Source organism: Astatotilapia calliptera, chromosome 20, assembly GCF_964374335.1.
Source record: "Astatotilapia calliptera chromosome 20, fAstCal68.1, whole genome shotgun sequence".
NCBI classification, from domain to species: Eukaryota; Metazoa; Chordata; class Actinopteri; order Cichliformes; family Cichlidae; genus Astatotilapia; species Astatotilapia calliptera.
In genome coordinates this window covers 36,181,771-36,197,155 of record NC_137441.1, presented here as the reverse complement: position 1 = coordinate 36,197,155, position 15,385 = coordinate 36,181,771, and the positions used below count along the sequence as shown (strand labels likewise).

The 15,385-nt window shown below is 42.1% G+C and overlaps 1 protein-coding gene across 1 annotated transcript in view; it reads left to right on the top strand.

Annotated features, from left to right (window-relative positions):
• The first annotated feature begins 3,653 nt into the window (after nucleotides 1-3,653).
• The window catches only part of LOC113013022 (chemokine-like protein TAFA-2), a 97,702-nt gene continuing 85,970 nt past the window's right edge, over nucleotides 3,654-15,385 (top strand). The window contains exon 1 of the mRNA XM_026153555.2: nucleotides 3,654-4,167. The gene's annotated coding sequence lies outside the window, so the exon portion shown is untranslated. The remainder of the gene's footprint in view (nucleotides 4,168-15,385) is intronic.

Below are 15,385 nucleotides of genomic sequence, written 5' to 3'. Positions count from 1 at the left end.
GTTACCGCTAATGAGCTAGACTTATCCAGCGTTCATGCTGCGATGTGAGGCCATCAATTAGGAATGAGGGCGGAGACTGGTCTTTCATGCTCTTCATAGCTTTGAAGGAATTAGTCTGTTTGAACATTTACACCTTTGAGTGAACGAGCGTAACAGACAAGAGGAGAAAGGGTTGAGTTAGTAAGATGCGCCCTGCTGCTCTCTGAGATAAAGGCTCCTCTGCTGAGGGCAGCTCTGTCTGTGATAAGTGATTTGCTGAAACTTTTTTACGCTACAATTCTTAGTTTTCTGAGATGTAAAAGCGCTGCTAGGGGTAAGAAAAAAACGGGTGGAAAAAAGATTCTTCAGCATTTTCAGTTTGAATGCACAGATTTCTGGATTACAGGAAGATTCCTGAAAGTCAGCATAACTCGATTTTTTTGTGCAGACAAAACGGCATATTTGGAGTGTCCAGAAATAATGCAAATATGCTCTATGGAGATTACGCTCATGTGGGACTGTGGAAAGTCATCTTTGGAGGAAAGGAAGAGTATGAGTGATGGACCTAAGGAGGGACAGCAAGAACACAGAAAAACAGCCATCAAAATAGATACCACAGCAAGTAAGAACAACTGCGACAGAGACACCTTCCAGCTGCTGTCTTTCATATGCTAATGCTGGCATGACTGCCTGCCAGTGCAACACAGAAGACAATTTTGTGTATGTGCATGAGTGTTTATTCCATATGAAGGATGCACTCAGCACTCAGTAGTGGTAATCTTGCACAGAAGTACAAACATAAAGCTTTAACCTTCATTTTACTGTAAAGAAGTGAACTTTATAGATGCATAAGATGTAATCCACTTTGTGATGACAGAATATATGTAACAGATGGTGTCAGCAGTCTGATCTGATTCTGTTAAACAGTCTTCCTTGACATAGATCGATGCACCGTAGTGTTTTTCTTTCACAAACTTTCACTGATGCCCTAAAACTGGTCAACTTAAATAAGCTACAGCCATGCATGGAGTAACCTGCTCCATCGTTCCTTTGAACTTTCTTTTAGCCACATTTTATATTAACTAGCATCATATCAGATGCTTTTAACTTGACAGAGCCAACCATTAATTGCTTGTTTGTCCACTAAAGAGCGATAGTATCATTCACATTAGGAGTTGTGTTTGTATCATTGTGGAAAATGTCGTACTTTTATACTGGTCTTTACCAAATCCAGAGGAAACATCTGTAATGATCTGTAGGTGGACACAGAGGACAAAGGAAGAGAGTTTAAAATAAACAGACTTGAAACTACAAACAAATAAAACACAAATAAAAGCAGCAAAACAGGCAGTGCACAGGAAGACTTACAGTAATAGACGAGTGTAATGACCCATGATACAAGTCGACGTGGCAGAGAGGGGGAAACAAACTAAAAACACTCAAAGGGAGGACAGCTACACACGGGTGGAGTAGCTAAAGTCAGGGCAAGAAACACACAGAGGCTGAAAAAAGATCTAAAGAAGAGCAAAGGTCAGAGCACACGCAGAAATGTCGATTAAAAAAAAAAGATAACTCAGGTTGCTCTCATGATTTGGTTCCTTGGCAAATAAAAGCTTCACTTTGCTCACCAGACAGTTGCTCTTTTATCTGCAGTTTGGTGCTGAGCTGCAGTGAAAGGAAACCAAAGCTGCAGGCCGGTCAAAGCTGTTGGAAACAGGCAACCTATGGCTTCAGGAAATAATTCTCTGTAGGTTTATCGCATTAAATGACCATTTTTTAACTATACTTTTTTGAATTGTACACTGTTATGAATTATAAATACTCTAAAGATCCACTTCTTCTGCTGGACCCAATTAGCTGAAGGTTGCAAGCCACAGACATACGCAGGACGTTGAGAAGCAGAGAAACAAACAGCTTATGAACAATAAAATCGTCTTTAAAATCATCGTAAAAAATTCATTTTCTTTACTGTGAGGTCTTACAAGTGATAAGTGCCAAACGGGACACTGCCTACTATAATTATTGCTCTGATGATTATGAGCAGTACAGAGCCATGTGGCAAACGCCTCATGTCTGCGAGGATTATCTGCTGGTCCTGCAGGATTTGTCTTCTTTTCAGCTGTTTCACTGAGCTGATAGAAGGAAAAGTATGACAAATGAATACGATTAGACTGTTTGGAGCTGCTCGATTATCATGTCCACGTGACTGTGTATGTGTGTGCTCGCATGTTTCATGCCTTGTACACTCACAACATGCAACTTCAAGGCTGTCATGTGATATGTAAAGGAAAGCGAGTATTCTGTGAACAACCACATGCTGAGTTTAACTATGCTGCCAGAATGCAGTACAGAAGACAAATCCCATGGTTGGGCTTTCCAGGTTCCCCGTGATTCACCCGTGTTACTTTAGCGAGCAAGAGAGAAGAAGAGAGAGGAACAAAGAGACAGAGGGAGAATGAGAATTAAGAAGCTAGCATACAAGGGGAGGATTAAAGAATGAGCGATAAAAACAAAAGTTAAAAAGAGGCGAGGAAATAAAAGGAGGGGAGAGGAGTGTTGAAGGTTCAGGAGGGTGACCAGAAAGGAGAGCAGATCAGTAATCTGAACTCTTTGTCAGCGTAACAGATTAGCTCACTGGGTGAAATGATATATGACTGGCAGCAGGCCTCCCCACGTGCACACGTGCACAATCACACCCCCACTATGGATCAATTACCCTGTCATCCATGTGTGCAGCCATACATCATCACCTCGATTACATCTCGCACACACTTGTATGCTCACTCCAATATAAAGTACACACCACCACCAGAACTTCAGTTGTACTTTGTCTCACTAAGTGTTTGTGCGAGTGTAGAGTTTTACTACCAGGTTTCTCCGCTGCCTGATTTCTGTGTCCTTAATACCTATTACTGTCTATCTGTTTCTCCTGCCACCAGAGGGGAAACTGCACACTTTGTGACACACACATACTGTACACATGCACAGTCACACTTTAGAGGGCCAGTGGGGACTACTTCCTCAAATGAACTGCACTGGTCAGAGTGACTGAGTCTGGACAAAGTCATTTGTTGTGAGTAAACTTCTTTGGGCAGTTCAGGTCATTTCGGGCAACGGAACACACATAAAGACGCACACAGACACACACTCGCTCAGGCAGAGAGGCCGGTCAATTTGGACGGTACGGTGTCGATCACCCCTTCGCTCCTTTTGGTGTAGTCTACTGGGAAATGCCCGTAGCTCAGCTAAAGTGAGTTCAATTTAATTTGAACCTCTCACCGTTGAGAGAGGGGCGCGTGTGCACACACAGATACAGACAGAAACATAGACACACACACTGAGACAATAATATTGTTTTGTCCTTCATGAAGTGACACAAACATTTTTGCTGATACATCTGATGTTGTCTGACTGCACGTGTGCATTGTGTGCATGTGTTTTGTGTCAGGACGCTGGCTGATGCTTCTTTCTGTTTCACTGCCAGCAATAAACCACTAATATCACATATCCAACATGTCTTGGCGCAGCCCATATGGCCCTTCTCCACATTACTGTACAGTATCATTTACATTTGTTGCCCGCACATTGGTGAGCGGTTCTTCCCAAACTAAACCGCTAGGGGGCGCTGCTCCGCTTCAGAGTTTTACACTCTAAAGGCAATCCTCTCCATCTTCCTGGCGGACAAGCAGGAGCGCAGTAACAGTCTGCGTGACTCCCCGGCCGCAACGCATCTCTGTCCCGCCACTGGGCTGCTTTCACACTACATGGTTTAAAGAGGAGAAAAAGAAGGAGACTGCTGCTGCAAAACAGAAGCCAGGTTTCCAAACTGGCTGTTTCTTCCTTCGTGACATGGCTTAATAACTAAGTTTCTGTGCAAAAGCGGAGGACAGGAGCGGAACTTTCAGGAGACCTTTCCTTGCACAGGAGTAGTAGCAGGAGCACCACCCCAGAAGGTCACATCTGCAACCGGCTCCTTTTTTGTGTGTGTCTGCTACCCGGCTTCGGAGGTGGATGGTATGGTATAACTTTTCCGCTCCAGTCGAACTGAGCGGCCGGTGTCACAGAGGAGCTGTTTTCCGCTAGTGGAGTGGGGATGCGAGTCTCTTCTCTGTCTCGGATAGCGGAGCGGCTATGAGGAGAGAGGTTCACCTGCTGGGCTAACAGAACAAGACCACACCGCACCAACAGGTATGGGTCACAGGGTAGCCTTTACACCTGGGCGGAGCTGCTCGGTGTCCCTCACGGTTTTAACGTGCCTTTAGTTAACAGCAGGAGAAGTGAGCGTGATAAAAAAAAGACAAAAAACAAAAAAAGTCAATTACTAACCCACCTGACATGCACGGATGCAGCCGTGTCAGTCTACTGGTTAGCACGCCTTAGAAAACCATTTACGCACGAAATGGATTACACTTCATCCGCTCCATTTGTAAAGAAATAGAAAGGGATTGGATTTTAGGAAGGCATTAGAGTTGTGAAAATGATTTCTAGTGGCGCCACCCGTCAGCCTGGTCTGCTTTGGTGTCAGTTTTATTCACGCGGTTGTGATTTTATAGCAAAGACAAATGATTGCGGTTGTTTCAGATATTGCACAGCCTATAGAACCTCTCTCTCTCTCTCTCTCTCTCTCTCTCTCTCTCACACACACACACACACACACACACACACACACACACACACATACACACGCACGCATACGTATGCGCACGCACGCACAAGGGCGCTCAGGTAAAGCTGTGCGTATGCGGGCATTGACGGATTCTGTGCGCTATTTTAGGCAGACCTGCCGTGTGGTGGTTGTCACTTCACGATGATTATTTTTTTGTGATTGATCCTATTAGCTGGATCCACATGTGCCAAATAATTGATAAATTAAAGTAAGAGGTGGCATTCTTAAAGAAAAAGAGCTGATAAGGAACCTTTATGCTTTCCTTATTCTCTATCCCCCATTATTCTCTATTACATGTCTCCTGGTTTAACAGTTGCACTCAGTGTGGAGTGTTTGTAGGCTTAACATGACTGAAATGCAGGCCACTGCTTTTGCATGTTAAACATTGAGAGGCTATGCAGGGGTGGGTGTCTTCTGCACCTGATGTGTGAATATGAAAACTTTACATTGACCATGGCAGCATAAATCATCAGTCTAACAGAGGAGAGGCTGTGAGTTAGGTGTTCCAGGCTCTACTTTTCTTTCCTTCACTGTTAAAAAGAAGAAGGTAGTGCCGGTTTCAAGCCTCTTCATGACCTAGACCTGGTTATAAAGTGTTGTGTGCACACAGGCTTGTTTAATTTAAACAAAGCTGGCCATCCCGACTGTGAATATTTTCGACATGTTACTGCTCCATCTGTCGCTGTCTCTTTCTCTGCTTCCGTTTTCACAAGCCTCCGTGAAGAGCACAGGGGAGGCGAGCCGAGGGGAACTGAGGGAGTTAGAAAATAAGAAGGAAGAGAACTGCCAGCAAGACTTGATGGTAGGAGGAGAAAGATTGCACAGAGGTGATGGTGAGCAAGAGCAACAAGGGAGATTGGTTGGATTGTTGGGGTTTATGGAGCGATACAAGAATGCTCTATAATTTGTGGGCAACGATGGGCCTTAATGTGGCCGCAAATGCTATCTGCATTTATAGTATGCTTTCCATTTTATTGACCACTGACAGATTTGGCAGACTTGGCTTTGGACCTTAAAGCCTGTCATTGCGAAGTTGCCTCTTCACCGTTGCCTATAAGACCCAGTGTTTTGTGGGTTGATGTAGCTCCCAGTCGAGAAATGGTGAGATGGAGACTTTGATGTACTTGTTCTCTGGCTCAGCTGTGTACACTCGGATCTCAGTGAGTGCTCTTCGGTGACGGGAGTAGTACACAACATGTGCAGTCTCTTTATGAGGCTAATTAAACCCATAAAGGCTAATGCTCCAGACACTCAGTCAGATTTCTTCCTTCCTTAAATCAGCAATTCAGCGACGCTTACATATTTGGAAAAAACCCTTTTTTCCCATATTGATGAGTTTTTCTTGTATTAGATAACGCCGTCACAGGTGTGATGGTTGCTGAAAAGGGGCCTCTGCACACCTACATGCCTTAAAAATAAACAATTTAGAAAAAAATCTCTCATTAATCATCATTATTTGCTTGTTATTTGCAAATTCATAATCCCTTTTAATCAAAAACAAATGTGTTCCTCTTTCAAAAGCAAAGACATTTCTAAGTGACCCCAAAACTTTAGGCACTAGTGAACTTTGTTAACATGAAAAGTTTAGTCACAAAATATTCTGGGCTTCTACTCACTTTACTAACTGCAGAGAAATGAAAGATAGAAATGAGGAAAACTAAAGAAAAATGAAGACAGAGCAGAATGAAGTTAAAAGAGGTGGGATTTTTGTTCTGGTTGTCACTTCAAGGAATGCATTTTGTTTGGATTTATGAATCTAAAATAGAAGAACTGTAACCAAGTACCTTCAGGGCTACATAAGTCCCAAAAATGGCACATGAGACTAGCTACAGATGTAAGCCCATCCCAACAGACTTTCGATTTTAGAGCATGATTTTGGTCTCCCCGACTAATTTCCTTCTCCAGATACTCAATCAAGGCTTAAACTTAGATGTATGGCAGCTCTGACTGGCAGGAAGATGCTGACAAAGGCATCTGTAGCCACTGGCTGGGTCTCATTTTAGATAATCTAAGTCGCTGGACTGGACCTCTTGACCAATTTTCTGGTGTTGATGCATCATGGATCACCAACCCGGAGTAAAAAGAGTCTGTGCTTCAGTTTAGGTGTCTGTCTGATGTAAATATGTAATCTATAGATGGACCTTTCTAATGAAATAATGAAAGCTGCTAATCTAACTCTCCAGTGTTTATTTAGATCACGTAAGAATACAAACAAATGGCTGATGCTACAGAGCAGATGTGGACAATTCATTTTCCCAAAGGGTCACATGAAAAACTGGAGCTATTGTGGAGGGACACACCAATAAACTAAACTCGGTTCTGCTCACTAATAATTTTAACTCTCTATAAGCTTATTGGTGCGTGTCTTCATAACTGTCCCAGTTTGGCATCCAGCCTCTTGGAAAAAGGAATTGCCCACCCCTGCCACAGGGGCTATGTGCAACTTTTCTATACAGTCTTTGCACAGAAACCCCCCAAAACAATGTAAGTGCAGATATGTTTTGCTTAGTCATTTAGGAAACATTTAGTTACTACAGCCTACATCCTGCTACAGGCTGCAGAGCATGCTCAAATTACTTAATATGAATTTCCATCTTGGATGAATCACATTATATCCCATTTAATGTGAGGGAGAGAGAGGGAGAGAGAGGGAGAGAGAGGGAGAGACAGAGAGAGAGGGAGTCTCTTCCATGACATTACAAAGTACCAGATGTTTGCCCTGAGAATGTCGTTCCTGGTGAGTTAAATGGTTTGGTTCTGGGTTCAAGGTTATATTAAGTTTAGTCTCCGTGCACTTGATTATTCATTGGTTGGGAAAACAAATGCGTTTTCACAGTCACACTGTTTAGACTGACCTCGCTTGTTTGTGTGTGCATATGCAAATATAAAAATGTGTATGTTTGCGTGTTTTGCATTTTATGTCTTAATTAGTGGGCCAGAGATGCAACAAAGGTCATGGTTGCCATCTTAACTCCTACACCACAGCAGAACCCCAGTGTATATGTGCTTCAGGAAAAATGAATGGCTCAGTATGAAGATTAATGTAGGGAATAATGCACTGCTTTACCAAAAAAACAAAAAATCGGTGTCCTGATTTTACTCCTTTTTTAGTATTTTATAAATTCATAACTGAATGTTGCTAGAATATGATTGATGGTATCGGACATGAACACAGTGCTCCAGCAGACTCCTGTCACAGACGTGCCTGAGGTGATTGCAGACTGCAGGACTTGGTCAGATTGGACCATTTTCACCCCAACTTCCTGCAGCCTCATGACCAAAAGCAGATACATACAGATGCTTTCATGTTTCTACATCCCACAATTTTATGTCTCCCTCTGCACCTTTAACACACACTCTACCCTTTCCTGTAGTTTTCTGACTTCTACCAATAAATCCTCTGGGCCACGGGAATAATGTCAGAGCTGTTATCCGGAGAGAGAGAGAGAGATTGGAAAAGAGAGATAGTTCTAATAAAGACAAAGAGATCAACCAGAGGAAACAAAAAATACACTATGCGGCCTATAAAAGGTGATCTCGTTTTCATTCGTAGCTGCGTGCGATGAGAAGAGAATAGGAGAGATGGGAGGGGGGGTGAACAAGACTGAGAAACAGGAAGGAGTAAGACAGAGACCTAGACAGAGCGAGAGAGAAAAGAAAGCTACAGGGGCTAAATAAAAATAAATAAAAAGCATGTGTCCTATAAAAGAGTGTTCTGTATTTCATTGGCCATCTCCAGTAGCTGTGTGTGGTGAGCTGAGGCCCAGGGGGGGGGACAAGTAGCCACTCTAAATGTGTGTAACCCACATAAAGAAATTGTTTCTGGGAGATCGAGCCTCGTAAATTCATTCCTAGCCGTCAGCCCTGTTCTTATCCCACCTCCCAAAGGTGAGCTATAACATCCAAACACATATTCTTTAGATTCTTTTCCCGCTCTGTCGCTACACTCAGACACACACATGTATTTTTCAGCACAGATCCAGATGCACACATCCGTCAGCAGAACCTCACTTTATCTCTATGCATTTTTTTATTTCCTTCTTTTTGGGGGGGGGGGGGGGGGTGCACACAGATATACTGTACACACACATCCACTTTTGATAAGCACATTTTTTTTCAACAGAAAATACACATTCACAGAAATGCAGACACCCATTGCTTTACTCCCAAATGGCTTGTGTGGGACAGTTACAGTGACAGCTACAACAACATCAGGACCTGCTGTGGAACAAAACAGCGTCAGAGAGAAACAGCACCAGATGCTGAGCTCACAGCTCCAGGATTACCTTAGCCTGAACAAACTCCATTACTGCCTCTATTACGCAGGTATACACAGGCCGAGAAAAAGCACTTTGCAGAACCACTGTTTACCCACCACCTCTCGCCCCCACGCTGCTTCCTTCGACTACAGAGCAAGGAAAGGGTGAAGAGCGGGGGAAGGGGGTGGGTTTCATGGGGGGAAAGCATGAGGTGCATCTTTTCTCCGGCTGTGTGCGTGTAACTCAGGTTAATGTGGAGGGCGGATTCAGTATACACAAGAGGAAAAAAATCATTATTAATCTTTTTGCTAGTCAGTCATTAGGAAAAAGAATCTGTATCAGTGCCAGCATATTTTATAATATTTCATTTACAACGTTTACAATGTTTCTTTTTGTATTTACTGTCACTGTTTATTGACTGTGTCTACATTTTGGCCTTGTTGTCGGACAAAAATAAAAAATTTTTCGACGTTCTCAAAAATGTTTCTGCCGTGTTATGATTACTTTTTAAAAAAAATAAAGCTGTATGAAATGAAAATGTCAGCTTCCAGCTTTTCAAAGGTGCTCTTTTATGTGGATTACTGTAAACTCAGCGCCTCTAGGATTTGAAACCAAAGCGCTTTTAGGACAATTTGTCAAAATATCCAACTTCTGCCTGTTCTTATTTTTCATCTGAATCTGTATAAAAAAAATCGTTCAACTCTTGGTCAAAAAAAATCATCAATTTTAAGACAATGTGTTGAACTCGGCTTTTCAGTGAAGGCCATTCCTCATCATTTCTTACATTTTGTGCGCTAGCAGGCTGATGAATTCACTGAAAATAACAAGCAGCAGATAGAGACAGTCAGACAGCACGGCGATGACGAAGGAATATTGTGGCAATGATCGGGGTATGAGATCAGAGCGTTCCTGTGTGTTTGTGCGTGTACATGAGAGCTTTTCCAAGGCTGCTTACGTGATTGCAGGGCCATCAATACAAAGCTGAATGGCTTTTGCAAAACAGCATAAGTGGATGAGCAGAAGGTTAATAAGGGAGAAAAGCAAGTGTGTGATTCTGTGTGAAAATACACTATAAGTATGTGTGCATGTCTGAGGTGAGTGATGAACTGCCATGTATTTGAGCTGAAAGCCATCCATCACCCTCATCAGTGGCTCTTGGGTCCTGTCATTACACGTTTCCCTTCAGTTACACTGTTAATAGCATCTCTCTTGACCAGACTCTGCTGTCTTTCTGTCAGCCTCTCAAATGTTTCTTTTTTTTCCAGCACAAGGCAATGCCATCAACAGATGTAGTACACCAGTAAGTGAATGCACTGATATTTATAATGCTCTGACAGTCAGGAAATATTCGAAGCAAGTATCAAAGTCAGATTACTCATATTACAAGGGCAATATCCAAACCATTATTTAAGTAATGTTTCTGTTGCTTTTGAAAAATAATGAGCCTTTAAATGGGAAATAATGTCGATGCTCCCAGTGGCCAGCGAGGGGAGCTCCGTTCAATCGAGATGTTGTGTTAAAGCCTTGATGCATAATCAAACACTTTGGTTTTAAATGTGCTGAATTTACATGTGAAAATACGAAGAAGTCAGAGCTGGTTATGCAATATAATGATATTATAGTAAACGCCACAAAGGGCATTGTATGGAGCCCTTTTATAATCTCTCACTCTTATCTGGTTTCCAACAACACATTGCTGGTTTTGCCTTGGTGCCGCCAGGCTGCATTTCACAGGTTTAAAAACTGTATGATAGACGCAGTCTTATGTGGTTAAAATTTAAGGAATTTCTGAAGGAAGAAAGTATTGCATACTGCACTTGTGAGTCATTTTTAGTCTTAGCCACCTTTTTGACCTCACCAGTCTTTCTTTAGTGGAAAATGTGATCATTTCTAATTGGGCTCTAAAACGCAGCTACATATTAGTCTGGTATCTCCACAGATGACTGAAAACCACAGACAGCAGTGATGACATACAGATTCAGTGAGTCAGAACGCAGCACAAAAGAAGGCAGGTTGTGCTCTCCACCTGTTAAAGCAGAAACTTCCCGGCATGCTGGGAGAAAGAAGCTGGCTTGTCTGCAAAACATGTACCAAAGACGAAAAACACAGAGTGCTACTGATCTTGTGTTTGTACATATAAAAGTTCTGAATCATGTCTTACTAAGTAATAACAGGCTGTTCCTGAAACTTCAAGGCTCATTAACAGATAATTGTGATTAATTGAAACATAGTGAAATATAGTGGATGCTCTTGCACCATTGTAGGCAAATCCAGACGGTGCAGGTGAACCATTGTTACTATTTGTGGTAGCCAACTCGCTGTGACATGTTGCATCTTATTAAGGAAGCCGTTTGATTTGTTGATTTTGGCGCCACTATAGCTTCTGCTAATGAGTTTGCAGTGACAGAACTCTCAGCCAGTGTGTGGGCTGGGAGGTGGTATTACTTTCAGCAGCCATTATAAACGAACCGACACAGACACTCTAGCTTTGGCGGTGTCAGAGCTGACTCATTACGGCTGATGGCGAAGAGGAGCTGTTAGCTAGAAGTCTGAACTACACCACACATGCAGCCCTCTGGCAGCTTTCTTCATCAACAACTAGACAGCAATCACTGCGGTCATTAGGCCAGCAAATTAGGCCTTACCTTGTGTGACTGTTTGTGTGTGTGTGTGGGTCTGCTGTCCCTGCTCTCTAGATGTATATTTGTGAGTCTTGTCTTGGTCAGTCTTACGGCGATGACGAGGAGCAAGGTAGGTGGAAAATCACGTCCCCAAAGCTGAGAAATGGAAACCACAGAGACACTTTGAGTCACTGATGAACTGAGCCGCTGTTGATAGATTATAATGAGCGTTGAAAACTCACTTTGTCTTCTTGTTTTAATAATTCTTTTCTTTTTTTTTTGTCTGGGTGTAGCTCTGGGCTCGTCCTACTGTCTGTCCGTGTTTATCTGTGTGTGCCCTTTTATCTTGTAGTCTTTGATTATGTTCTTATAAGTGGAACCACTAGCTATTTTACAGCTGCCTCATTAGGTTGTCAGGCAAGCCCACAGCACATGCAATTATATCTAATTATGCAATTATGAATTCAGAATGAAGCTTTATATACTGTAGACTGCAATGTTTGAGCTGGAGCACACACACAGCAGTAATTAGTTCAGTTTTGTGGGTATTTGTGCACTATATGGGTATGTGTGTTTGTGTGTGTGTGACACCAATAAAGGCTATAATAACGAAACAGACATGGATGAGCGTGCACGTTTAAATACTTTCTATTACCTTTGAGGACTTCTTTTTACACACTGTGTGTTTAGTCTTAGCATATTTGTCAGTGTAGGGCACACTGTGGGTCAGGGTCCCGGCACAGTAACATTTAGAGGCTGTAACTAAACAACAACACTTCCTTTGACTGTTCAGCTCAGTCTCGTTGCTTATAAAGCAGAAGGATTCGCTAGTAATAAAAAAACAATAACTTAAAGTTAAAAAAAGTTTATGTTTAAACTTTAACGTTAACTTAAGCTGAATGTGCGGACATTTCCACCTCCATCTTTAGCTTCCTTTTCTGCTTAATGCTTAAAAGCCAAAAAAGTGTCTGCGTGTTTTAACAAGCAGTGTCGATATAACACAAGAAAAAATGATATATTGATATATAGATATAAGGATTATTTTGTGCAATACAAAGTAAACCCTGCAGCCTACAGTGTAGCATACTGGCCATTCTGCTAAAAGCAACTCCTTCTGCTGGGACCTGTGGAGCTGCTAATGGGTAAAGTGGCGATGGATAGGTTAGTGCTATGCAGGCTGCCATAAATCTGAATAACGTTGGAGCTCTAAATACTGCAATGAGTTTTTGTTTTATCAATAACACAAATATTAGACCTGAGTTAGGACTCAATCACACAGACCTACAGACTGGTGGGCCACCTGTTAGCAAAAATGTGTGTTCCCTGACCAGGTAGCGACTTAGCGACCATTAGTCACCAGGTGAAAGTAGTTACATATATTGCTGCACTAAAAACCTCATAGCTATTGCTTTGGTTGCTAGCAGATTGCTAGTTTGCATGGAAACTAGCAACTTGGCGAGTAGTTTGAGAACGTCTGCAGACAAGCTGGCGTCTTCCATGCAAACTACTGGCAACAGCTGTAGCCCTACCTGAATGGTCTGCCTGGGGATTCATGCTTGTGAAATCCTGCATCATAAACTAGTTGTTTTCTATGTCACAACCTATGTTGTAACCTGATGTGCACTGTAATTACATGTCCCACTGATGCTGCCATAACTACCGTGATTGGGCTGCTCAGTACCCCCTCCATCAGCTGACGGTGTCAAACCTAGGATCTTCTTGCTATGAGGCAACAATGGTGATGACTGCACTACTGTATTTTCAGATGCATTATGTTCTGAAAATCATAGATTCTGGTCTCCGATAAATCTGCCACTTTTGGCTTCAACCAAAAACGCCACAGTCTGCGCGGTCAGAGGGAACGCTTTGTTAAGAAGCTTGAAAGCAGAGGTCTGCTTCTTCTAATTTGCACGCTTCAGCCTTCCTACACTGCTGCAGCATTTCTGTTTTTCTACCAGACACATTTCACACCAGCACTTCAATAGATGAGATAAAGAAAAAAAAACTCTGGAAGAGGGGAATGAGCTACGGTAGGTGGTGCGCTTCAGTGTGTCATGTTTCTCCACAGATCCTATTGAGGAAAGCAGGCACGGCTGCTCGGCTCCCAATATGTGTGTGAGACGGGCTGACAGTAATACAAGCAGTATCTGGCACCCCCTCCCAGGGATCACATCCTTAAGACGGTTTCTTTTACTAATCCCCTCCTAATATGACTAATATTATGACACTGCCATTAGCTAGAGCCCTCTGAGGGCACACGCAGGAGGACAACTACAGTAGCGAGCGAGTGCATATATACACATGGTGCTTGAGAAAGCTTAATCGGAGGCACTTTATAAATATAGTTATTAATGTTATTAATGAAACAATACGAGAGTGATCTGAACTTTAGATTCACTGTTTTTTTCATCTAAAAAATCAAGTGGTGGTCAGAGGGTTTGGGGGGTGGGCGATGCCGATGCCCTTTATATTTTCTGCCAGCAGCCACAGTTGTTTGTTGAAGAAACTTGTTGCTTAGTTGGATTTACTGATGTTGCCAGAGTCTGGGGAGACCAGGATAAGTGTCATTAGTGAACAAGCAACAGAGAATGGCAGCAGCAACAGCAGAAGCAAAAAGATGATATCTGTTTTCAAATGTAATATCAAGGTGAAGTTACATAATAAAGCTTTTCTGCTCATAAACCTATTAACATATTTTAAAGTGCCATTATTTTGAAGTGTTTTTGTACGATTAAAATCAAATAATGCTTCACACACACGTCTGTCAGTGTATAACACAACATTCTTTCAGGTCGAGCCAGGATAAGACTCAGGCTGTGTGGGAGAGACTGAGAGAGGCTCTGAATGCAGAACAAGAATTCTAATTTTAAAGCCATGAATTACCAAAAGGCTGCTTTCAATTTGATTGAATCCAACTTTATTAGCATTCCGCTTGCCTATTTGTGATGAGGCTGAGCTGGCCTTGTGTCCTCTCCAGGGCTGCAGCTGTGGCAGTGAAGGGCACAAAGAGGAGCTTAATTTGGGATGCTGATGGCTTTAGGGCTTTCGGTGAGAAAGAATTACGTTGTCAATTATTTTTGCCAATATGTTTTCTACATCTTGTCTACTCTTATTGCACACACAGCTTTTGATATGATCGATTGAACATGTCTGTCGTAGTGTGTGAAATTTAGATGGTATGCAGCAGGTTCTCGGTTTAATATGAAGAAGTACAGATGTAGTGAGCAAACTGTGCTATATGACTCTAAATTAAATGGTTCATGTTCTGGTTCTATTAGTATATATGACATTGTTAGATGTAAAATAGCGGTGCAAGGATGATTTTTAATTTTTTGATGAAGTTTGTGTAGTTAAGAAACACAGAAAACAAAAGCCAGATGTCTTGCATTAAATACGATGAGCATTAATTCAGAAACATCTGGCAGATATAAGAATATAAGGATGATATGAGTGTACACAGTCCTTCCTCATACTTCTTCCTCATGATTTGAATCGTTTGTAATCTAAATCTGACAAATGCAATGGACTAAATAGTACACGTCTTGTGTGGATGTACTTTCACTAGTTATTATCAAATTCTATCAATAGCAGTTGACCCATGAATTTGATTGTGCTATCCGATCGTTCAGTCTGACGTCACTAGCCGTGTCTGGGTCTAAACTCCGCTGCAGGTCCATATATCAAACGATCACTGTGGCATTACTGAGAGTTGAAAAACTGTCTAAAGTCTTTCATCTTTAATAAAATGATCAGCGTTCTGCTCTACCAGGTGTAACAACTGAGTTTAACATCCAGGCATCCATGAAAACGGAATTTATGACATTTAACGGAGTTAGAAGTTAGCAGGGAGTTAGCTCGCT